Source organism: Cygnus olor, chromosome 21, assembly GCF_009769625.2.
Source record: "Cygnus olor isolate bCygOlo1 chromosome 21, bCygOlo1.pri.v2, whole genome shotgun sequence".
Classification (NCBI taxonomy): Eukaryota; Metazoa; Chordata; class Aves; order Anseriformes; family Anatidae; genus Cygnus; species Cygnus olor.
The window spans coordinates 4,114,344-4,140,383 of record NC_049189.1 but is presented as its reverse complement, the minus strand read 5'-3'; the positions used below and the strand labels follow the sequence as shown (position 1 = coordinate 4,140,383).

The 26,040-nt window shown below is 43.6% G+C and overlaps 1 protein-coding gene across 4 annotated transcripts in view; it reads left to right on the top strand.

The window, feature by feature from the left end:
- RERE (arginine-glutamic acid dipeptide repeats) overlaps positions 1-26,040 on the top strand; it is a 232,261-nt gene that overhangs the window by 24,190 nt on the left and 182,031 nt on the right. The window contains exons 1-2 of one of the 4 annotated variants that reach the window (XM_040533316.1): positions 24,869-25,020; positions 25,374-25,510. The exons of 2 other annotated variants lie outside the window; for them this stretch is intronic. The gene's annotated coding sequence lies outside the window, so the exon portion shown is untranslated. Of the gene's footprint in view, positions 1-24,868; positions 25,021-25,373; positions 25,511-26,040 lie in introns of those variants that run through there. One more of the 4 variants, XM_040533317.1, reaches the window with a different exon arrangement.

Here is a 26,040-nt window from a genome sequence, read left to right as displayed (position 1 = left end):
CTACAGTGTGTAATATAGCCTTGATTAAATATATTTCCAGCATCACATCCATAAATATGCTGGGTGAGGGTAGCACAGTTATATTAAACTCAGATGTGCTTTTGGAGAGAAAAGAATAAAGATGAAAATTATTGGCCGATAGTCTTGTAATGGGCACAAACAGAGCCGCCGTGTGTTATGCATGAGCAGATAGCAAGGTGAAATATCTGTTAGCCAGATAAAGGCTTTATGCATCTGTGTATAATAGACCATAAGGACACTTCTTCTATAGCCGTGATTGTAATGTAAGCATTATATTCTCTGCTTTACTGTAGCAGCTGGTGAGCTTTTTGAAGGGGATTTCTGCGACTGGAGTATTTTTGTAACTGGTCTATCCGTAGTGTTTGTAATTGTTATAATGTAATGGTGTTTCCTCCATGCGAAGGAGGAAATTGAACACTGGAGTTTAATAATTTAAAAATTTATTAGTTAAAACCTCATGTTATAATTAGCCAGATGCTGCTATTTTGAAATGGTTAGCCGCAATTAGCGTTTTTAAATAGAAGGGTCTCGCATTTAATGCTGCCTGGCTTTGACTTTAAAGATCTCATCCTTTAGGACCTACTGAAGTCCAATGTTGAAGGCAGATTTTCTTTTTATTCTAAGCAAAGGCAGAAACCCTACTGAAATTTCAAGCTAGGTAAGTGAATTTGAACTATTTGATTTTTCTTTTTTAACCGGACTGAGGGTGGAGTGTGGTTGTGTGGTTTTGGGGTGTTTTTAATAATTTTTTTAAACAAAATACGTTTCCTATATGCAATGTGTTTGTAGGGGCTTTTGTATTGCGGTGAGTTTTCTGTTTGTTTGGGTATTTCAAAGGTAGTAAAAGGAGAGCTGTGGCTGCATCGATTGTTCCTTTTCAACCACAGAACACAAGCAAATAGGCAGCCATCTGGTAATAGAGACGTGGGACATGTGTAGGTAACGGGCACTAAGAATATGTGGGGCAAGATTTAAAAAAAAATATTAGTTTTTGTCACGGGCAAGCTTTTATAATAATAGCAGCCTGAGTGGCGCGTTGAAGCATCTGATGGGCCCTCCCGAGAGAGGATGATTATACTGGAGAGATATCAAACTATGAATCATTTACACTAACCTCTTGTGAAGCACAGCTTGCATTTTTAATGAAGGATGATTGCATTTCATAAACAGACCTTTAAAAATTAAAATAATATTGATCTTCTTTCACTTAGCTCTATTAAAACAGTAAGCTATGCATCTCCTTCTAATAGCTACAGGACAGATGATTTTGTAAAAAAAAAAAAAAAAAAAAAAAAAAAATTATACCCACGTATGCACACGCCTCTACATAGAGGGTATGTTTTTGTGCTTAAATGCCGCCTTATCCTGCAGCTGTACTTGCACAGGGTCTGACCTGCGAACAAAAGACCATTTGAGAAGTATTGCACACTATGTATGTGAAGGGGAGGGGGACTCCAAGTCCCTGGTACTCAGCTTGGCACCTCGCAGCCATTCCTTTCATATTTTAGTTCAGGTCTGAAATGCCTTTTACTTGTGCTCTTTCCAGTCTGCTCCCAGGGACGGCCGTACCCACATACTATTGTGTATTGTCTGTGTTGATACCGTTAAAGGTGGTACGTGTAATCTTGATTTTTTGGGTCATAGCTGTGAAATATCCATCTTTGGGCTGCGTGCGTCTTCAGGACGGCTGTTGAGATAGGGGGAGATGGCCAGCTGTGTTCTTGGGCTGTTCTGAGCGCCACGATGTGCAGCTGTCTCTTTGGGCTGTCACAATTTTGTTTAATTATGTACATTTCTGGGTCAAAGTTATTTTAAAGCCGTAGACTGATCTGGTACTGTCTATAAAATCCAGGAGAAGCGCTAGCCAGCACCATGTTAGCTCTTCATAGTAAGTGACATCAATTTTAGCTGTCCACGAGCTTACGAAATAGTTCCATATCTAGTAAGTCTGCTTGTAGTTGTTTGGAAGGAAGGCTCTTTCTAAGAAAAACTCTGGCTTCCGGATAACACAAGAGGGGAACTTGATTGAACTGGAGCTCTCAGTTCTTGGCATTTTAGATCATCATCTTCCCAAGCTTGGAAGTTTCCCATGTCGTTCTTCCAGGAACTGAGGCAGGCTGAATCCATCGATGGTGACAGAAGCTTTTATTAACTGTGAAGTATTCTCCAAGTGGTAAAAGGTAGAGGTTAATTTCGGGCAGAATTGAAAATGCAGATCTCTTGATTGCAGAAATATTAAGAAGTTTAAACCGGGGAAGTGGAAATACTCCTCTCCCCTTCTGTAAGGTAACTGAAAGAGCAGCCTTGCATCAGAAGGAACAAAAGCAATGATGCTAATCTGAATAAAATATTGCTTTTTTGTTGGTACACATGGAAAATCCTATATATCTCTTCACGCATATGGTACCATTTTCTGAATAGTAGAAAGCTACCGAAACCAGAGCTAGTCTGTTCTGCTGCTCTGTTCTGTTTATAAACTGGCAAGTTCACTGGAAGTGTTGTAGAGATGTAAACTCTGATTGCTTCGAAGTCAGAGGTGGAATTTGTGAAATATTTTTGTTTGCTTTAAAATCCATGTCCTATATTCCAAGGTAAAGACAAATGAACACAAAGAAGGTTCTCAAGTCCTGGAAGATGCAGAAAAAATGGGCTGTAGATCAGCTGGAGTCTTATTTTGGACTTCTGTTTTTCATGTAAATAACCCCCTTTTCTGCTGTCAGTCAAGTTGGGCAATTGAAATACAGGCTGATGCTGCACAGGGACGATGTTCTGTGGACTTATCCCCACATCATGTCAGTGTTTTTTCTTCTTTCCCCTTTCTGGTTTCCTGCCATTCCTCAGTCCTTTTCAGCAGACTGATGTACATCTTCCTGTCTCTGAAACCAGTTAAAGCAAACCAGCCTTTTGTCAGGGCATTAGAGAAAAAGCAGTCTTCGTTTTGAGTCAAAGGCTTTAAAACCTGCGTGTTACTGCTTCAGCATCTAGAATTTATTGCACGTGTTCCTATGTGGCGAGCGTACGTGCCGTGTTTATCTGGAAACGAAATTTTCCTACCAGTTGTTGCCATTTTGCATTCTGCTTTTGTAATCGCCTTTTATAAAATGGCTTTATTGTTCACTGATCAGGTGCATCCTGACATAAATAAAACATTGGCAGTAATTGGCTGTGACAGATTTTCAGCACTCCCCCTTCTGCGGTGCGTGCAGCCTCTGACAGTTACAGAAGGCTGCTACAGAGCCCAGTCCTCACACAGGGAAGTCCCTGGGGTAATTGGCTTTGACGGGTACTGGTTGCTGCAATAATACTGATCCATGGGCTTGTGTGAGCTGCATAATGCCTGAAGGATTTTGTACCCATCAATACGTCCTCAGCTTGAATCATTTTTTTTCATACTCTTTCCGTGGCAGTTTATTAAAAGAAATACTTGCTACGTTTACAGTGTATTTGGTATCTACACAACCTCAGCTGTCATGGTAGATGAAAACACTATCCTGCAATTCTGTGCATAACACCACTGTGTGTCTGCAGCTGATACAAAGAAAATTCTGCCTGCAATTGCTGGAAAAGGCTTGCAGTTCAAGCCTCTTATTTGCGTAGGTACCTCGATGTTTTAAAACAATCTGTGGCAATAAAACGTGATAGCAGCTGTGCTCTTGCCAGCGGACGTTTGTTTGCTAAACTGAAGCTGTGTGAGCAACCCCCAGAATATGAGAAGGCAGAGATGTAGATGTTAGAAATGTGAGGGCTGACAGGTTTGCAGGTTACCACAGCTGAAGGCATGATGACCTATGGTTTTTAGGGAATCAGCTTTAAAAGGTTCCAGTAGTATTTTGGGAAGCCCTGTGCAGCAGACCAAGGTTACGATAGCTGAGCAGTACCTGTTCCTGATCTGGATCCTGCTGCTTGCCTAAAATAAAATCCTGTTGGCGTGCACCAAACATCTCACACATGTAATGGAATCCGCTTGAACAATGCATCTTTAAGAATGGCAGAAATTCAGGGACTTCTGGCTTCGTTTTGTGCCAGGCTCTAACTCACCAGAAGTAGTTGTTCAGATGTGACTGGGATAATTCTCCCTTTTGTGTAAGTTTGTAGTCGTGCAGTACCGGTGTGTTGATGACTCTCCTGGGGAAGTGGCAGACAACTGATGGTAAGGGGATATTCTGCATCTGTATTTTTAGAAGGAAAATAGTGATATGAACCCCCTGGCTTACTTGTCAGCATGGGGAGGTCTGGCAAATTTGAAGCTCCTTGCTTCATGGATACAGCTCTGCCTTGTTAGTGAAAATGAAGCTGTATATCTAATTACATATTACGGAGAAGCAGCTCGTAATCAGTGCCAGGCTGGGTGTTTGCCTTTGGTTCAGTTTTCTGTGAGAACAACAAGTCCCATTTAGCACAGATTTTGAGGTGTGAGTGTGTGGTGTTTTTAAACCGTCAATCTGTCCTGAGCCTGTTAGGCCAAACTCCTGAAGCAAGGTGTTCCTCACTGTATGGTCTTCCTCTTAGTGCTTTGAGGGAAAAAGCACCGAAATGTCATTCTTTTCACCAGATGAGCACAAAATGCAAATCGAAATTTCTGATATTGCATTTCCTTTGGTTTTTTTTGGTTTCTCTCTCCTGGAAATTACAGTAATTATTTGGGAAGAAACCTTTCAGAGGCGGAAAGCTCACTTTCCTTCAGCAGAGTTCTCGGACTAGTAGGATTTTATGCTTTTGCCCTTTCAAGCTGTTCACACCATGGCCGGTCGCACAAATTCTGCCCCATTATGATGGGTAAAGCATCGCACGCTGAAAGTCTCGTCCTGTGCTCAGCTCTCCTACTGGCCTCCCATTTTGAGGCCAACTTGCTGCTTCAGTGTCATGGCAGAATCACTTTCAGTTGCCTCGTTGTGTTTTCCAGGTAGGCCTTAATTTGAAAACACATTGATATTTAAAATAATTCAGACTCTTTCGTAGTGCTATTGATTTTTATTTTTCCTCCTTCCAGGAACCAAAGCCAGGGAGTATCAGATTTTCAAATTCACGCAGCTAAGCCTTGCGAGTCAAAAATTAAATTGTGAAATGCAATTCCAGGGTAATTGATTAATGTAATTACATGTATATTTGACTAAAATTGGGTTCTGCAACATTAGCAATTTAATTACAAAATGCATTATGATTGTAAACCCAGCAAAAAGTATTCTGTTGATAAATGTAGCTGCTGGTTCACATCCTGTTGGTTAGGGCTGGTCAGTTGGATTTCAACATCAACTAGTTTCAGCAGTTAGTGTGTGAACAAGTGAAATACTCAAATTTGCATCAGAATGAAGCTTGCTCTGGAAATATGAGCACAGTGCAAAATTGCTTAAAATTAGACTCAAGCAAAGTAACTTTAATCCTCATAGCTTTAGACTCTTGCATGCAAATTAGATTTTAAACATTGTGTCCTGTGCCAGCTAGTGAGTTTTCTTTACCTTGGATGTCATTTGGGAATGCTGAAGCTATTTTGGAGGAAGCATTTTAGCCTGCTATGTTTTTTCTCTCTCTCTGCTTCCACATCTGGTTTAGGTCACTCTCTTTCATGAGTGTAGAGTGAGAATCTCAGGGCAAGTCAGTTCAGCAGCTGACTCTGCCTCAGTAATTTTTTAAAGCTATTTCTGAACTTTTACAGGCAAAAACCCTTGACTTCCAACTAAAGCAACTAAAATTCCAGTAAGAGCATCAATTGCCTGTTGGCACAGCTGAAGACCTTTGTATGTCAGAAGGGAAGGACTGCGCGCAGGATGAAGGCCAGTTACCAGGCTGTGCTGGTTCTGACTCCGGTGGTTTTTCATTTGGGGAGTTGGGTGGGGGATTTCAGAAGTGCAAACACTTCGGAGCAGAACAGTTGCCTAAAGATAGGTGTCTGAGATAGGGTGGGTTGGCTTTTAGGTCTTGGGAAGAGGCGTGGATGTATTTAGAGGCAGTTTCATTGACTAAATAAAGCAGCCCGTTGACCACTGCCAGCTTTTGAGCTTCGTTTGGCTGAGTGATCAGGCCGGTGGGGTGCCTTGCCTTCCCTCTTCTTGCTCAAGCGGTTAAGAATTTGTTTCCTGGGAAAGCTCTAGTGATGTAAACCCAAGGGGGGGGGTTAGATTGCACTATTATGGTGTGTACTTTTATGAAGGGCGCTTCGTGTGCTGTTAACCTAATGCACCCAGAAGTAGATCAGGTTAACTGGGTATTCCTTCTTATTTCTTTTTAATCCCATGCTGTTGCAGTGTTATTCCAAATGATTTGTCCATACAGATAAGCCAAACGTTCTAATCTGTTTTGGCTCTGTTCCTTTCTCTGCTTCCCTACATGAGAAAATTATCATTTTGCCTTCTGCCAGCGGCAATGAGGTGTGCTTCTAACTTTTAAAAAACCTCCTTCAGGTTCCTGAAGCGAATGGCTCGTCTCCTCTGTCGTCTTACATCTGAGGGCTGACAAGTCCAAACCATATTTCTTAATGCCGAAGTTCTTGTAAATCAAGGTGTAAATCAAATTTACTTTGCATTCTGTATGTAAGTGCAGTTTTATTCCTGTTTTCCTGTTTGTGTGTGCGTGTGTGTGTGTATATATAGGTGTATGTATTTTTAGCTTTGAATTCAAGAAGGGTAATGCTCTCATGCTCGTGCCAGCCACCCACTGCTGAATTGTTTTAGCTAGAGGGAATTTCCTCCTCTATTGGTGTGTATTTGAAGAGAAATGATTTAATCAGAAGCGCTCACGTTATGCTCAGAATTACAGAAATCCCCATCAGTATCTTGGAGAAACTGCACAGTGACTCCAAAACCTTGTTTGCTCTCTCCTCTAAAGGAGATGCAGCACAGCAGGACCCCTGAAGTAAGGGTTTGTTTGGTGAAGGCAGCTTTTGGTGTAGTTAGCTGCTGTTGTCCAGGCAATGTAAATAATTGCTGGGCTTGATTCATGTACTTCTTTGATGCAAGCAAGAAACGAGCAGTGACAGGCAGGGGAAGCTAATCTGCATGGTATCTGTACTGCAGAGCATAAATGCGGAGGATTGTTGCACTGGCCAACGCTCCAGCATTAATATTAGTTATAATAACTGTCAGTAGAGGTCACAATCTTGCTGATCCAATGTGAAAGCCACACAATCTTGTTAGCGGATACTGCAGCACAGGAAAGAGGATTACATAGCAGCAATAGTTCATAGTGTATCTCTTCATTGCTCTCCGAAGATGGTTGATTTATTTTTCAGGTATATGAATGACAAAATACGGAACTTGAGTTAACTTAATTTCTTCATAATATGTACCATGTAATACTTCAAATGTGCTCTTCTAAATAACCTCATAATGATCCACAAGCTTGTCTTGACTTAAGAAGATTAAGGAATTAATGTCAAATTACAGACATAACTGCAAATAGTATTTACTGTGCAGCATGCGGGAGAGGTGGACAGTTGACAAACACTAAGTATTTTTTAGATCCTTTTTTCTCTGTAAAGGACCAAGCACGGCTGTCACGGGTTCACGTTGGTATGCCCTGAGTGTGCTTGGGAAAAAAGATCGTACTGGCCAGTGAGCCTGCGGTTCTGTTTTGTAGAAGGTTTGGCTGAAAATATGGGCAGATCTGCTTCGAAGGGGAGGTGTCGGTTTAGTTCTACACCATACATTTTTTTTGTAGGTCATCAAAGTCCAGAAAGGCAGCAGTTTTACAGGCAGAGCGTATGTGTGCAGTGGGCTGGTTTTGATGCGAGATAGTGATGAAATGCCTAAGAAGATTGTCTGTTACATAATGCTAATGGAATTATGGTTGGATAAACACATTAATATGAAGGAGGGAGAAGATGCACAGACTTCAGCTGTGGGAGGCATAAATGTTGCTGCTGAAAGCTGTGGCGGAATTTCTGAATACATCTTTAATTTCAGTGTAGCTAGTTAAAAATAACGTGTAATAAGTCTTAGTCTTCCTGGCTGTAAATGGCTTGTCTTAACTGTTCACTTTTGGTCAGGTGAAAGGGAAAAACGAGGCCTGGGAAAGGCTCTCTCGCAAAAGAGGGGGAAGCTACCAGGATTACATTTGAATTGCAGGTACTGTGTGTTTATCTGTGCGCTGGTTTGCTTATTTTCAGAACCAGAACAGTAGTGGCTCTATAGGAAAATAATAATAATAGAAAAAAGCTTTATGCTAAAAACTGTGGCCAGACTATTGATCCTTTTTGAGAAACATCTCTCAGTACTGATTTCTATTAAAGATTTGTAGTTATTTAAGACTCTAGATGTGTCTCTTTCAATAGATACTATTGTTAGCCACTGGTCACAAGCTCTCAATCACTTCTTGTGCTAACGACTATTATAAAACTGCAAATCTTGTGTGTGCACAAGTTTGGAGCTGTGAACAGGAAGTCCAGTAGGTATGTTAGCTGTAAATGACACTTAATTTACTTAAAGTTCGTTTTACAGTTGTCGTGGCTCAAAAGCCAGATTCTTTAGAAATGAAGTGATTAATCCGGAAATGCGTTAGGTAGTCTGGCACTTGTTTCCATCAGAATATTGGTAGAGATGACATTCAGAATGATGGTATTAAATAATAAGCTTGGGAACTTAGCTTTAACCAGCGTAAAGAAACTGTTGTATATCATGGTTGCCCGCTGAGTAGCACGGTCCTGCTTGTAAGAAACATATCAGGCACTTGCTATTTTGATTATCTTGATCAAAACCAAGAAAAAAGATGCGTGTAGAGTTCTGAAGGAAGACAGAGTCCTCTTCAGATTGCACAAAACACCTTAGGGTTTTGGAGTGATGTGTCTTGCACTCCAAGTAGCTTAGCCCAGTTTTGTTAGCGACGAGGTGGCTGTGAAGTTGATTTGGACTTGCATTTCTTAGGCAGTGGCAGGAGCAGCTGCTACTTTTGAACGCTTCTCTTCCAACTAGAATTTCTAGGGAAGATTACCTGTGATGGAAGTCTATTATATCCTTTCTGCAGGCTGCTTCTCTATCTTCCTGTTGGGGAAGGGAGAAAATCCCCCCGTTTGTTTTCCTGGCAATGACTGCGTGTGTGGGAGAGACAAACCATTTTCTTCTGCCTCTTTGGCTTTGTTGAGCTTGTTCAAAAAACCTTGTTTTAACTCCTCGTTTCTCCTGTGATTTGTTTTAAAGGAAATGGTTGTTTGAAGATAGCCTTGAATTCTTACAGCCCTTAGAGTTCTTACACGTACTGCCTGTGTCCAAAAGCAGGGTCTTCAAGAGATCTTTTTGAATCCCCTTAGATGAAGGACGAATATCCTCTTCAAAGAAAGATTAGAAGGATAATCATAGATTTTCTGAAACAGAAGATATGTCTGCTGTATGAGATATGTGAGTAAAGCTCAAGAGCATGACCTTGCGTGTTTACCTGCTTCTCTGTCGGAGAAAATGTGGTGCTCGGCCTGAAGAATGGAGTGGGGGGTTATGAACTGTGGTTATGAACTGAGATTACTTTTGGAGCTCCCTAGAAATTGCTTGCATTGTGTAGCTTGCTCGCTATCCTCAGTCATCAGTTGAGTGTCTAGCAGTAACAGCTTAATTTGTAGCATTAAAACAAAAAGGCATTATTACATTCTGCAGCCTGTTTTGTTTTGTCGTGTTTCCCCGCTACCCTGGGCTCAGATTTGCATGCAATAAGACACTAATAATTGTGCATTGATTAATAGTTGCTTATTAGATGCTCTCTGCATAGCTCCTTTCTTGTATCAGCGTTATCATTTGCATGTACCTGCTTTAAGCAAAACCTTAGAATCAATGAGCAAGGATTTAATGATATATTTCACACAACAATAACTTATACTCATTTGAGATTCAATTGGGCTTTCTAATAGTAGTTTAATAACCAAGTGGATTTTTAATTAACTGACGTCCTACGCATTAGAATCTTTCACTTAAAAATAGTAATTAAAAACTCCAGCTCTTATGAGTGAGAGGTAATCTCACAGATGTGACCAATGTTAAGCAGAGCAAGAATGGCTCCTTCGCTCCACAGTCAGGCTGATGGAGTAAATCGGAGCAATAGCAGCTTCCCTGCTCACTTCATTAGGTCGCGACACGTGAAGTCTTTGAAAACAAAACGTAATCTTTATTCAACGTGAGCTAGTTAGCTATCTTTCCAAGTGACAGAGAAGCAGCAGTTTTTTGAATAGCTTTGTATGTTAATTGGAGGTAGTATCTTACTTTGTCCTATCAGTGTGCTGATAGCAGATTTTTGGGGGGAGATTTTTTTGTTGGCATTTTAATGTTCTCCTAAATACCTAATAGCTTTATTCGCTTCACGATGAAGGAGGCAGCCAGAGCTGCCAACAGTATGGGGCCAGTAATGAGAGGATCTATTTCTTGCTATTAATTGAGGGAATGGTAGCATATCTATTCAACTTTCCTATCTGAGAAAGTCCTAAAAACAGTTGTGTTCTCCAGGATTGATTTATGCTTAAGGTAATTCTAAGAGTTAACCACATCAAATAGTTAACTTATTGGAATTTGTTCTGAAAGGGGCATGTGTTAGGCTGTGTTCCTTTGTAAGACACTTCTTTTTGTTAAGTTTTTTTGTGCCTGTCAGTAGATGAGATGATGTGTTTGTCTGCAAACATGAACAATTATTTAGATGAGCTATAGAAATGCAGGAAACAAATATGCATGTGACATGAAAAATTCAACATTGTTTTAGTAAAGTATGTTGGTAGCTTTCATTAATATGAATTATGTTGTTGATAGGAATTTTGTTATGACATGAATATAGAATTTATTCTGGGCTGTGCGTATGTGGATGGGGGAGACGTTTCTGTTGTGTTTAAAAACACACAAAACCCCAAACCAACCCCCAACACACCACAACTTTGTTCCCACAACAGTGGGGCACGCAATAAAAGAAGGGAGGTGCTAACTCCAACCTAAGAAAAAACCTTGGTTAAGCTTTTCCTGGTCTGTGACAGGCTTCCCAATGACGAAATTGACTCGAGTACAGCGCAGTGCAGTTCTTAGCTTTGCCAGTCCTTTTCCCTATCCGTTAAATTTTCATAGTAGAAAAAATTGTCAGAAGGGGAAGTAGTCGCAAGTCCTCTGGTAGCGGAAGGCATTTCTGGGAGCTGGGCTGGGCAGGCTGTTGTGTGGTGGTCATCCTGTATACGCTGAGCAGTTCAGAGGGGGAGTTTGAGAGGGGCATTTGGAAATGAGACGTGTCAGCTGCGATGATTTTGGAGTTTGGTTAGCACTAGAAGGCTTTGTTACACTTGTCTCTGCTTTATGCATCCCAAGCATTCTCCTGGGCATTGGTATTCCAGAGGAAAAGTAACGGCTTTTGCTGGGGAGAAAATGCTTAATCCAAACACCAGTAATGGGTGGAAGACAAGGTGCAAGCGTACGTGCATGCTGAGTGAGAAGCTTCGCTGCTCGGTGTCTGTTGTTGAGCAATATTTAGACCAGAAGCTCTTCTAAACGCTCGTTACAAGGAAAACTGTAAAATTTTACAGGCAGAGCGTCCTTCCAGTGGACATTGTACTCTTCAAAAAGATTTCCTGTGTGTTGTAAAAGCACCACTCTTTCATAAATTAAACTTAGAAAGTTCAGTTACGTCTTATTGCCAAACGGCAGAAGGTGGTTGATAATTGTGTTAATGAGAAGTGTCAGCGTGCACAGCTCAGCCCCGTGGTGGTTTGGGTTTCTGAGCATCTTTCTGAGCTCTGTAAGAGGCATCCAGACCTCAGCGTCCCTGTGCATCGCTGTGTTCGCTGCTGTCTGTATCCGCTGGTTAGATCAGGGCATGTTTCAAACTTATTGATGTTTGGCTCTGGCTTTCTAGTGAGCAGAAAGGAGTCTTTATTTCCTCTTCAGCCAGTTTCATTTAAATTCTTTCTGCTTCAGACCCGCTTCACAGTGCGTACAGCTTGTGGGGATGTCAGATGTATTTTCATAGGAATGGGAAAACTTGTAAGTGAAGTTATGGCTTAAAAACAAAGCCACGTGCATGCCTGGTGACATAAAAACAATTGAAGGGATTATTGCCTCTGGGAAAGGGGTGGAATTATTGTGGGGGTTAAACAACAGCATGGAGGTATAATATTGAACAAGAGCAGACTGAATAATGCCCGCAGAACTACTAAAAACCTGCTCAAAGGTGACAAAACAATTTCAAAAGGTCGTTCAAAATTGCAAAAAGTGCTGGATGCAATGAGACACCCTCTGTCCGCGCTCCTTCGCTCACCTCCCTTCCACCTGCAGCGGTGGTGGATACCTAAGTGATGTATATGCTTTAGGTAAGTTTAGTAAATAGTGCGTGTCCCATGACATCTGAAAAATGATTGTGTTTAGTGGCTGTTATCAGCCGTTGTGTAAAAAAAAAAAAAAAACCTTACCAATTTTTAGAAACCCGTGGTTAGTTATTGGGGTGTGAATTCCGGAAGCCAATGAGGATGGTGTTGGTGACTTGCTGTCACTAGGGAGGAGCCGACTCCAGAGGGCGCTCGGAATCAGCAGTGCTCTCCGTCCTTCCAATGTGCCAAGACCACATTTCACTGAAAAAAGCAATAAAAATCGCCGTGCTTCCCTTTTGTCTTTCTCTGCACCACCGCGTGACATCTCGGCGTGCTGGAAGCGTGAGTATTGGCTTGGGCTGGAGACTTAGAGAGGCCGATGCATCTGAATTGCTCAGCTCTGGGGGATTCCTCCTCGAGGCTTCCAAGGCACAGTGAGCTCCAGCATCCTGCCCATCGCTGTCGTGCTGACTTAAATCATTGGGATGTTTGAAGTAGCTTTTCAGGCCTTTATAGAGCATAAATAAAAGGATGGATGGTTCCAACTTGACGGCGTTTTTTTCCCTGTCTTGGTCAGGAGGTAAAATACTGCATTTTTGCCTCGAGATCTTCAAAAAGCAAGAAGAGGTGGTTTGACCTGCTGTGATTTTTAATATTCCTTTTTAACAACTAATAATAACTGGTAATAAAACATGCTATGTGCAAATCCCACACTGAGATATCATGTAGGGATTTTTTTCTGCTGCTTATAACTGCCCCTGTAATATTTTTTTTTCTTTTTATTTCTGTAGTCTTGCAATCCTTCCCGAAACAATTCAGTAACTGTTCTTGGGAGGTTGCTTCCTACCTGAAGCTTGCAAAGCCTGAAGTTGTGAATGTGAATGCCCTTAGTTGTAGGGCAGCAGCTTCCATCTCAATTTCCTTTCGGTTTTGGCAGTTGCTGAGGAATGTATATCCACGGGCCCGCTGTACGTGACCGAGGCCAAGTATTGAAAGTGCTGTGGCATTTCAGAGAGAATCTGCGTTGCTATTCTCAGTTACGGCTCTGACTCTTAGAGTAACTTCCTAAATTAAAAGTTGAACTCCTGAGAAGTATTTTAAAAACTGAAAACATAATGTTGGCAATAATTACATAATATAGCACATACTTCCAGGTAGCAGGTAGCTTTTCAGCAGATCTTCTCTGAGCATTTCCTCTAATAACTAAATATATGTATGAATCACTCTCTAATTTCAGGTCTTATATCAGGTTGTAGTTCAGGTTCTTGGCTGGAGAATATTTACATTGCAAATGTGCTGTCTGTTCAGATTGCTTTCCCTTTGTTGCTCTGTGGCAAGAATGATGCGTTTCTCTTGCTCCTTAACAGGAAGTCCTGATAGCTTGGAATTAGGGAGCGAGGTGGTTGGCCGTCCTGTATTTTCACGTTCTCAGTGTGCTTCACCTGTTTCCTATGGAAAGGAAAAAAATGGCTCCCCTGAATATACATTCAGGTATACAAAACTGGTAATTTTGCTTCCAACTTGTGTGGTTATGAGCATAGTAATTGTTTCAGGCTGATGGAAGATTAAAACTTGTCTCCCATGTCAGTTATTAAATGTGGGAATAGCTGCGGGCTGTGGAATAAAATATTTGATTTACAGTGCAACTCTGTGAAAGGCTGTAATGCAAGAACTGTTTAGGTTTGTTTGGTATAAAAGCTTCATTTAAGAGGAGAAGAAAAAGCAGCCTACTAGAGCGTTTCTGGTTGTGATTTCTATTTTAGTAGGCTGAAGCCCAACGTGGTGATTTGTGTGGTATAATGATGGTAATTCAGAGCTGGAAGACGAGCCGTCTGTAATTTTGAGCCTTTCTAAGTGTTACAGCTCCTTATCAGCAGAGCTAACAGGAGCTGAAGAGTCTGTAATGCGGGGAGCTTTCCTTCCTTCTCAAGTGCGAAGGTTAAAGTTGTTATAAGCATGTTTGTTAGCTTTTGTTGGTATAGAAGAGTGCTTTGGACACTTGCATGTTGTTGCCGGGGATGTATTTTTCTAGTTAACGTGGTGAGCAGTTGCTTAATTTGCAAAGCTGTTACTTCTCTTGATCCTGACTATAGTAAAAATCAATGTGCTCTCTGCAGTCTGAACTAATAGGAATCAAACTCATTGAAGCATGAAAATGGTTTAATCAACAGAGAGCAATCTTAAAGGTTACTTTAAAAAGAGAAAAAGGAAGAAAAAAGAAAAACCGCCACCACCCAAGCTCGGAAACTAAAGAGCAAAGCACGGCACTTCATGCCTTAAGGTAGATTAATGGAAGGAAGACTGGAAAAGGTTTAATTTGAAATAGAGTGATATTCTTAGGAGCTACTGGATTTCCAAGTCTTTTTAACAACCCCATCCAGCTGCTTGTACCTCTGGTCTTTGAATAAACTGACAAAACTGAGAAATAACTATCGGTTTCTTGGTGCCATGAAAGGCACTCGGTGAGTTCATTCCAGGGCCTGAGTCCAACAGGACACTCAGGCTTGCTCTTGACCTCATTTAAATAAGCAGGCATCAGTGAACAAAACCAATTTATGGCATATCTGGTTATTGGTATCCCAAAGTACAGATTTTCTTGAGAAGGAAGAAGCAAGGGGAAGAGGAACAGTGTAAGTGACAACAGTATGTTTTGTCGTCTGCTCCTTTGGAAAAAAATCCGGATAGTGTTGGGGGTAGAATTTAAAATGTTCTGCTTTTGCTGTCTTGTGACCCTGTAAATTGGGTAATGGACGAAGCAGCTATTCCTACACACCTGTAAGGGGAGGCTAGGGAGTAAACTTGCATTTTGCTTTCTTGAAATTGCTTTCCCTGTTAATATTTAACCACTGCTAACAACTGTGCTTTACCACTGAGACTGCAAATAGAGGCTCAGATTGTAGCCTAGCTCTCTGGTTCCCTCTCCTCTAAACTTTAGTTGATGGTTTTCTGCTCGCTTCTGATAATTCCCTGTTGAATACCCTTTCCAGCCATGCCTCGTGCTGCTATACACTGGCATCCTCGTGGAAATGAAACAGCAGCGTGACCCTTTTCACACGTGGCTTGAGCGCTTTCACGCTGGAACGATGACTGGAGGTTATAAAGAGGGAAGGGATGGATAACCGGGTGTGTGTTCTGCTTAATGATTCTTTAGGGAAACTGAAATAGCAAGTGTAACCTTTAAATTATGTTTTCACATCTTGATATGCCACCTTTGGCACATTCAGATCTTAAAGTAAAGAAATAAAGTTTATTTCATGAGGAAGTTGCTTGCCAAGCTTTAATGCCAGTTGTCTTAATGGATTATTAATGAACTCGTGAGGTGTACGTGTATCCTTGTTACTGATAAAACACAAGCATTAAAATTCAGCAGTCCCTATCGCTACCCTAATCAAAGGCTAGATGTTATGTTCAGAAGAGAATGAAATTATAGCTCAGAGGCTGAAGAAAGAACACCTTTGACATGCGATACGTGCTATGTTAGAGGACCTGCCTGTGCTCCTCTGGATTTTCATGCACTTCACACGCTTTTTTTGTTGCCCTTTAGTTCATGTCGGGATGAATTGAGTTGTTAGCTGGAGTGGAAACCACGTATTTTAACTTCCAGTGGTGTTGCTTACGTTCACGCGCTGTTTTTTCTTTGTGCTTGCAGTTGGGCTGCTGTCAGCAGTCGAGGGAAAAACTGAAGGCTTAAAATTTACAACTGCAAAATCAAGTCTGGACATGGTCTTTGTGGCTTACTTGAATTTGCAGCGTTTTTGTTTGGTTTCAAATACCATTTGTTTTAGGAGTCTGACACTAGGTGGCATGCTGCAGCTTGACCATGCTGGTGATGAGCTGATTAAAAAAAAATGCTCCTGGATTACTTCTGGGCCCTCTTTGTTGAAGGTTTCTTATGTTTCTATGCAGCGGCTCTAAAGCCGCTTATTTATTGTTACATGGGAAGCCCGCCTCACATCACGTGAAACTCTTGCATTCCTTTTGTCCAGAAACGTTAGCTGTTCATGTAAATTTAATGTAGAACATGTAAATATTTTCTTAAGTGAATGTTTGTTTTTTGGAAGTGTCCTTTGATAGGTACATATGCATGTGTTTCGGTTAGGGTTTGATTTGCGATCTGCATGCAGTTGATTTCATCAAAGCTGTCATTTTTGGAACACAATTTGGAGGGGGAGGGAAGCGTACTTTGATGTTTGCAGTTTTCTGCAAGTACTTTGAAGAAATTATGTAGATAGCTCTCACTTGTATCTGTCTTACCAACTTGCCTTGAAATTATTTGTTTGCCCAAGTCTCCGAATTACATCTTCCAAGCTTTTTAGTCTTGGCTTCTGTGATGTCTTTCCATGCTGTATGAAGAGACCCCAAAATAGAAGACCTGGGATGCCTCTTCTGTTAAACTCTGTTAATTCTGGGCCATTGAAAGCACAACAGCAGGGAAAAGCTGGCGTGTTGCCTTGAGAGCCTTCCTTGAAATGAGGCTGATGTGGGTGTTTCTGGAGGAGCTGCCCTGCACAGGAAAAAACAAGGGTGCCAGGGGGGCCACAACCGGTGTGCTTTTGCGTGAAGGAAGTTCAAGTCAGAATCCAGTCATGTGAATGGGATTTTTTAAGCCCTTGTGTGATTTGTGTTAAATCCCGGTAGGAAAACGTGCCTTGTTTTGACAAGTAGCCCAGAACTGATTTACATTAAAATTTCCAGCAGGCCCTGTTATTTTCAGGGGAGGGTGTTTAACAAGTTAGTGTAAAGCGCGCTTAACTCGTTGCCACCTCTTCATCTACGGTATGGAAATATTGTGAGAATAATTTTGAAAGGCCCTTTTGGCTGTTAATTGGCTGATAAAGGCTATCAAAAAATCTGCTGCTCCGCTTTGTTCGCTTGAAGCCTCTGTGTAGGTGGCTGAAGGCTGCTGCAGGAGAGGTGTTCCTCCTTCAGCTAATCCTGCTCTGTTTGAAAAACAAATCAAAACGAGCTGAGTGCGGCAAGCTGCTTATTGAATTTGTGTGCTGTAAGGCAGCTCATGTTCCTCTCTAAGCAGTACGGCTTTAAATTGGTCTTTATCAAGTCTTGCAAAGTGGAGGGAGACCTTTCTCAGAGGGACAAAAGGTCTCATTTCCTAGGATAGCAAACGGTCGCGTGGAGAAGATGGACACGTGCTAACACTGGGTTGCAGTTCTTACCCCAGTATAATTTTTTTAATGCTCTTAGCAATTGGATGGGCATGTGGTTGGGAAAAGAATTGATTTTCAACCAAAATAATATTGCTTCCTATGAGACAGAAGTTGTCTTTGTTTGCTCTTGTAAATGAGTTTGTAAAGGGAATAGAAAAGGGGAATAAACTCAGTCCCTTCTCATCATTCCATGTTACGGGGGATTTTGGAGGGGCGAGGTGCCTGGATCAGTTCCCTACTTGGTATCTTCTCCCATAGGTTTGGGAAATCAAGTGTTTCTTCTCCATCTAATGGAGCTGGAGTCATGTGGTTCCAAACTGCTAACATATTTTCAAGATTATAGTAGAAACTTCCTGTTTTTAGAGCTTATCTGACCGTCTGGAGGGAAAGATTATTATAGCTATGGTCACATCCTGTGGTTATTGTCACTTAGAGAGGGGGAAAAAAAAGGGCCTATTGAATTTTCTGAAGCTTTTGAATGTGAAAGTGATTATTATACAAAAAACGTTGAGAGCTGTAGTCACGTTTTCTATCTCCACTGTGACTTCAATAAAAGACCATAAATCCACAGCAAACTTTACGTGTCGGTTAGCTCAGTGTCTGCTGTACTTGGGGGTGTTGAGAAAATCTCTTGGTAAAGAATCTGTCTTATTCTGGAGAGATTGTAAAGGAAGCATTTGGCAGTCATTTCCTTTAGCTTGTGAGTATAAGCATGCTTTATATTATAATAGTTTAAACATACCACGGCCTGTTGATAGAGGTATCAAATTTTCCATTCCCAAAGTTACTTTTAGTTGAAACTGGAGGGAAGAACGGGCAAGCTTCCATTGTTTTACAACTGCTTTGATAGAGTTGAAAAAGATGTTTGCTTACTTCTTCCTTCCCTGTTTCTCTTTAGCCTCACAGCCCCCACCACGGGTTTTTGTATAAAAACAGCACTACTTCTACCTACTGAGGGTTTTATTTTCTTTGGTTTTACGTACAGCTGAGAATAAATGTTTTCCTGCTTTGTTGATCCATTTCTTAAATTTTCATATGTTAATTTTTCCTTTTGCATACGGCCCTTTCTTGACAAATACCTTTTGTTCTCGTTATTTTAAGATATCCTCTAAACTACATTGTATATCATTTTGTAGTTAAATTCAAAGAGTTGCTGAACAGGTTGATGTATTGCTGTATGTGTACTGCAAGCTGGCAGACAGTATTGGCGTTAGCTGTAATATTCTTGGTTTACCTTACATTAGTCTGTAACTTGGAGTTTTTCAGGACAGGGATTTTCTGCACCCCTCCTCTCCCCTAACAAAAAAAAAAAAAAGAATTATTGGTTATAAAGAATAAGAGAAAACAGAGTAGAGAAAAAATACTGGAAAAAGTGATTTCTGTGATTAGCAGACACTCTCCTTTTCTGCTTAACTTTCTGCCTTGCCTGGTTTGTTTCGATTTCCTGATGTGAAAGCCGTAGCTGGGTTTCAAGTTACTTGTCTCGCTGCTTGCTCCTTAGCAGCGTGGTCACAGTATCCCAGCTGAACTTATTACGTTTTGTACTTACATACTTATCTAAGTACATAAAAGCTTTTATTGTAAACATCCTGCCAAGTCGCTGGGTTCCTCAACTCGTTCATCCATATGACCTTTTTTCATTTTTCACTCGGCTCTTCCCAAAGCAAGCATGCCGTCCTGGTGGAATTTCCTCCTCTCGGAGGTGCAGCTCCTTTGGAGCGCCGTCCTTGAGTTAAGCTTCACCTGTAAAGAGAGAACGCTGTCCCCCTCCTCTGCCTCATCCTTGTCTTCATTTCCTCTTCGTTAGGCACGTGGAAGCCACAGAATCAGGAGGGACGAGACTCCACAGCCCCTCTGGGGGCCTGTACAGTGAAGCAGTGTTCCCTGGTGTCTGGAGGGAGCCTCCTGTGCTCCAGCATGTGCCCGTTGCCTCCTTGTACCTTCCCTTCAGGTATTCATAGGCACTGATGACACTGCCCTGAGCCGTCTCTTCAGGCTCAGCAGTCCCCCATCTCTCTCTGATGGTCCTGAACCAGACCCAGTGCTCCAGGTGCGGACCTGGCAGTGCTGAACCGAGGGAAGGATCTGCTCTCCACCTGCTGTCTGGCTTCCAGCGTTGATGTAGCTGGTGAACTGAGTCCTCAGCATTTGAAAGGGGAGAATAGGGAGGAGGGCATGGGCTGACACTGTTGTGATCACTCACTTAATTGTGTGGAGACTTGAGATCGCAAAGAGCTCCTAGTGGGCTCCACAACAACTGTTTATTTTTTCTTTTTTTTTCCTCGACACTTCTTCAGCTGGGCCTTTCTGTGAAATGCTGAGATTTCCAGCATGTGAAATTGCTTTAGCAGTCTTCACAGCTCCCCGGGGGGCGCAACTTTTGTTTTCTCTCTTCCCTACTGTGACAGAAATGCTGCATGCATCCAAGATGGTGTATAAAAATAACCCAGCAGATTTTTTTCAGGCGTGTAGAATGGAGTTATGCAGGACTTTCTGTATGTCCTTGAAGTCCCTATCACCATTCTGCAGCTGAGGTGATGCACTGACTGTACCAACAGTAATTTCTTGGCTGCCTCACAGATTCTGGATGTGCTGAGAAAGAACCCGAGGCGACTTGTGATTTTTGCCTAATAACAAGCAGTAAGTACTGCCAGTGCACAGGTTTTGAGGGCTAATTTATTTCTTGTTCTTCAGAGGATTTTGTCTGCGCTTGTGCTTTGCTCTTGACATCAAGAGAATTGTGGCCCAAAGGCGTCACCTGATTCCGGGCACCCTGTCTGGGGTGCAGAAGGGGACGGATGATGCGGTTGCTGGTGACAGTTACAGCAAGGGCAGTACTGGAATTCTGGGGGCCAGGCGTTGGGGTGGTTGGAGGGGTTGGAGTGGGGGTTGGGGTTCCTCAGCCCTCGCTGTGCTTGGGGGGTCCTCCTACAGAGCGTTGAGGTGAGGTTGGATTTTGACACTGACTTTGTAAGGGCTTGAGATGTGACTTGAGGTCATATGAAATATCAATCTGAATGCTACGTAAGTACGGAAAAGAAATCCTAGTTGTTGAGCCATAAAACACGTGATAGAGAGGCAGTTCGCTTCAGCGGGATCCAGGTTAGGTGCTGCATGCCTACAGGCTTAAACCGCAACCTACAAAAAAACCCTCCTGAACGCTCTGAAGTTCCATGGCCCATAAAGAGTACAGATTCCATTTGGGGGATTTAGAAGAGGCAAAAGAAGATTGATCCAAATTTCAGCAGTTACACAGCAAATTAAAATAATTCTTCATCTTCTGGTTTGTTAGGACTATCGCATGCCGTATATGTAAACTTGTGGGAGAGGAAGTGGGCAAGACTCTAATTGTGTTTAACTCGGCAGAGTTTACATTCTCCTTAGGCTTGGATTACAGAATGAAATGCCCTTTTGATTATGTTGAAGCAATAGTAATATTACACTGAATTTCCTCTTAGAGATGGCTTTTCAGGAGTGCAGAAGAGTGCCCCCATCTAATTGAGGAACGAGCTGTAGCTGAATCAGAGCTGGGGCACGAAGGTGCTTAGGACTTGATCGATGTTTCCTGTGGGGTGTTCAGGTGTACTCACAGGCCTCGGGAGTTTAAATTGTCAGCTTCAGGCTGCTTATTTCCGTGAGATGCCATTGCTGTCTTGGCTGGGAATGAATGCACTGTCAGTGACAGTCTGGAAACTTTTGATGAGGACTGGAATTAGTGACAGAAAAGCAAAGCGGAGTTGTGACACTATGAAGCTGTTAGCTGGTTCTTGAACCTATTCCCTTCCTCTTCTCCCCACCCCATTGCCAAATCCGAAGGGAGAGCCTGATTTCCATGAGAACAGTGTTAAATCCCCTTTTAAAAATAGGTTCGGCTTAGCAGGGGTTTAATGTGTTACACTTCCCAGCTTAGGCAGGCAATGCTATATTAGCTTTTAGAAAGCACTTGTCATAATCATGTCTCCATGTGTTCTTAAAAGTGAATTTAAGGCATTTTACGTCTTGGCTATGGTTTGTGTAAGGCGGGCAGTGTGCTTGAGTCTGCTTTGGCAGAGGTTAACTGGGTGGTAACTCTGAGCTGCTCTCAAGTGTTTGTGGGACGAGACCTCTTTGTCTTGGTTGTCTTAAAAAATAAGAAATAAATTGCCTGTTTAATCTGTCTAATCTCATTAAGTCTGTTTACAGTTAGCCTGTATTTCCAGTGTATACATATCTGGTAGACCTCGGTCTGCTCCTTCGGAGCAGTTTGTCTCGTGGGTGAAATATTTGTGTGCTTAATGGCTGATCCTGTTGGAGGGAGCGGAGAATGCTGCTGGTGGATAGATCCTGTGGCTTGGAGGGAGTTATATCAGTGTACTAGTCTTCAGCTTAGTGTATCTGTATGTGACAGTCTTCAGATTTGGTAGAACTTGTGAGAAGCTATGAGCGATTGCGCTGCGGGTGGCATGTCTAGAAAGCACCACGCTTTGCAGCCCTTTGAGGATGCGCTGTCACTTCTCGGTGCTCAATCTTTCTTAAGCTGACGTGCGTAGGTACGGTGTACAAAGCGTTAGATTATTCACGGGAAGCCCTGAAACAGCAAACTGGAAGTTAATGGGTGCTTCCCAGCTCTTTGCGTAAGGAGAGGTGTGTGTGGGTGTGTGTGTGTACGTGCTTTTAAGCAGTGTCAAGAGTTACTGACAGCGAGTCAAAACCTTATTTTTTTCCACACTTTCAGCTTTTATTGTTGATTATCCTCACCTCCACGTGCCCTGTGTAACTAGTGCCCGTAATGGACTTGATGGCAACTCCTGGGCCACACGTTGAGGCCCGTGGCATACGGAGCTCCCCTGATTGCACATCCCCTGTCTCCTCTCATTACCTGCTCACCGTGGCAGTGAGAAACGGGCTGGAACTGCCACGCTCTGTGTGCACCCAAATAACCAGCACATGCCGAGCGTGATGTGCTGCTAGCGCTTGTTCTGAATCTGCCTTTGGGTGAAGCTCCGATCGAGCCCGCTCTAGGTCTTTGTGTGACTAGCTGGGATGGTTTTTGTGTGAGTAGTTGGGATGGGTTGTGCGCGCCTAACTCAGGGCTCGTCCCTTTCTCAGACATGTGTGCTATTAGCGCTGATGATAAAAGAAATGCTTTTGTGAGTTTATAACGCTGTGACTAGCAAAGGTGTATTTAATGACCAAGAAGAGAGTTTCATCTTTTATAATCCATTTTCAAAAGGAAAGATGAAAAGTCTCCATTGCAAAATGGAGCTGGAGGCTGCGCTCAGTGCATGGGTTTTTTTGAATTTAACTCTGTGAAACGGGGGCAGATCTACATATCTCGCAGGAAAGCCAATTAGTGAACGTTGAGTTGCTTCTGATGTCAGTGATTGAATGCCGGAGCTGTTGTGTTCATTCAAGGATCTCAGATGTGCTGTACAAAACCAGGTGGGACCTCAGATGGCTGCACTGCCATCTACCACGCTGCCGAACCCTGACGTTGGTTTGCCCTGGCTTTGTGAGGCAGTGTCTGAGGCTCGAATCCAGTCCTGCTGTGCTCAGACTGCTGGATGTTATTGCACTTCGCACTGTTGAACAACTTTAATTGTAATGGGATATAAAAAATTCTACAGATTCATATTTCTTTAATTTGAGTGCACTTTACCAAAATACACTGACTTCTAGGATTAGCAGTTCGAAGTGGCAGGGAACTCTGTCCTAAAGTGATAACGTATTTTTGAACAAATCCCATCAAACAGTATTTTTTTTAAATACATGGAACTTGGCCTGAATGAACTTACTGCTGGAAAGCTCTTGGAAGTCATTGGAAGTAAATACTTCCTCAAATGCACACTGGAGCAGTAAGTTCTTTTCCATGGCTTGCCAGATGTCAGGCCATATTTGATTAGAAAATTGAAGTGAGGATAAATGCAGTGGTTGCTTTGTGCTGACTTGAGGATTGAATTTCAGCTCTGGCAGGTTTGGAGCTATCACACAGCTACTTGGTTATGAGGCTTATTTTGAAGCCGCTCGCTTTTCCAGCACAGGCTCCAGCTGAGAAGCTGTTGTACAATGGATATTGCGGGAGCAGAGCTCGTGCTGCACACCATTTTCAATTTGTATCGATCACAGCAGTCTTGCAAGGTGGCAAGGGCATTAGAATTAATCAGCTACTTGTGCTTCAGCTGTGTTAGTGGTTTTAGGTAGCAATTTCCAGAAAGTACAGCATAATTTTGAGGCTGGACCTTTGTCTCCTGAAGGACTCCTTGTACAAAACACGAGGCATACCTATGGATAAAGGGAGGGGAAACACACAGCTACAAATAACAAACAGCATCAGAAAAAAAAATCATTTAGCAGACAGTACTTGAGGGTGTTGCTCAAATTAAGTGGTTCTGTGAACCTTGGTTCTCCCTTTCTGTAAGTTAAAATACTACTGTGGGACTGGGAAGCGGATGCGCTCGGCAGGGCAGCAGCGTGCCCTGGTTCATTCATTACCCTTAGGTAATAAATCACATCGATGGCTTGTTTTGCATTTTACTCTGTGATGGAAACAGCAAAGCTTTGCTCTAAACCGTGTGCGCTCCTTGGTGTCATTCAGGCAGCCTCCACATCCGCGGGCAGACACGCGGCTAGAGGTAAATACCCGTTATTTAAAAAAAAATAAAATATGGCCGATTAAGTACAATTAAAAGGAAGAGGTTTTGCTGAGCAGACGAATTCCTCTTGCTGCTGGGGAGCGGGGAGGGCTGGAGGGAGGAAGGCTCCTCAGGAAAACGGCTCACTGCTCCAGCAAACCTGTGTGAGGGGGGCCTGGGCGAGGCACCTCTGCTTGTTGGGGGACCCCTCTGGACCCCCCCCCCCAGACCCCCACTTCGTCCCCTCCCAGACCTCCACTACACTCTCCTACTCCCCCTGAGACCCACACTGTACACCCTGTGGCCCCCTAGGCTCCCCCCAGACCCCTCCTACAACCTCCTAGGCCCCCCTAGCCCCCTCCAGACCCCCACTACAACCTCTTATGCCCCCTAATTCCCCTTCGACCGTCCCCTTAGGCTCCCCCCGACCCTCTTAGGCTCCCTCCTGACCCCCCTACACCTCCTTAGACCCCTACTACACCCTCCTGGCTCCTCCTAGACCCCCCCTTAGACCTCCCCATTACCTCCCCCTAGCCCCCCTGTACACCCCACCCCACCACACCCTCCTAGCCCCCCATTACCCCCCTCAGCCCCCTCTACCCTCCATCCCCTCGCTTCCCCCGGCTCCCTGCCGCCTCCTCCATCCCCGGGGCCCCGCCGGGTGGCCTCGGGCCGGGCTCCGCGCCGGGTTTTCCCCCGCTCCGCCTGCCGGGGCCGTGCCCGCCTCCTGCTGCCGCCGAGCGGGGGCCGGGCCCGGTGGCGGCGGCGGCGGCGGCAGCGCCGTGAGGGGGCGGCTGAGGGAAGGAAGGGGGGGACCCGGCGGGGGGCCCGGGGGGCGCCGCTCCTCGCTCCGAGCCCCGGCCCCGCAGCTGGGCGGCGAGGAGGAGGGGGCCTCCTTTTGTTTGCCAGCTGCTGCTGCTCCTCGCTGCCGCCGCCGCCTCCTCCTCCTCTTCTTCGTCTCGACCCTGCCGCTGAGGTGAGTGAGGGGCTGGGGGCGGCTGCGCCCCGAGTGCTGCTCGGGGGGGTTCGCCCAGCTCATGTCCTCGCTGCCAGCACCTGGCCCGAGAGCTGGCCCCCGCTCCTGGTCTCGTTTTCCTCTCGGTAGTTTTCATGTGGGTTTTGGTGCTTTTGTTGTTACTGGTTTGGGATTTGGGGGTGTTTTCTTGCCTGCTCCAGAAAAAATTGTACCAAATCGGTAGGTGAGCTGGCCGGAGGAGTTGGGGATGCGTTCGGACACAGGGCAGCTCTCCATAACAAACGCTTTGCTTCTGTGCCCTAAATATAAACAGGCTGAACAGATGTACTACGCTTAATTTTTACTTTGAGCAGACGCGGTAAGAAGATAAATAATCACATTCGGCTCATCCGGACAGATAGCTCACCCCACGGAGTGCCTGCCCATCACCGAGGGCTTCAGTGCAGGCTGTGACTCCTCCACCGGTGCTTTGAGGTGCTGCGAGGCCACGGTGGGTACCCTGCGTGGCAGCGGCCGGTCCCGCTCTGCGTGGCTGGGTTCAGGCTCCTCTGGAGACCCATCGGCCTCCTCCCAGCCTCCTTTACGTGTCTGGAAGCGCCACCGGGCGAGGAGAAGCTCAAAATCAGCGTTCGGCGTGAAAAAGGAAAGTTGAGAAGAGAAAGGCGGTGTGGTGCAGCCTGAAATGTTCCGTGCTCCACCAGTATGGTTCTTCTGGGAACTCCAAGTTGAAAGTAAACAGGATTTAAAGCCCTACAGACAGAGGAACACTATTCTAATGTAAAGCCATTAATCTGCAGGCAATTAGTTCCAGACGCGCAACCAACTCTGCATTTTTGTCAGTTTTTGTTCTTACAGGCGATTGCATTTTTGAGTACTTATAGTGCCTAGTAAATATCACAAGACAGACATTTTAGATGCTTAACAGCAAGTTGAGAATTGTGTGGGAGCAGCGTTTAAATGCTTTTATTTGTTTTTCCAACCCGGTAATTTAGTAGTGTTTAAGCTATTTTTATAAAGATC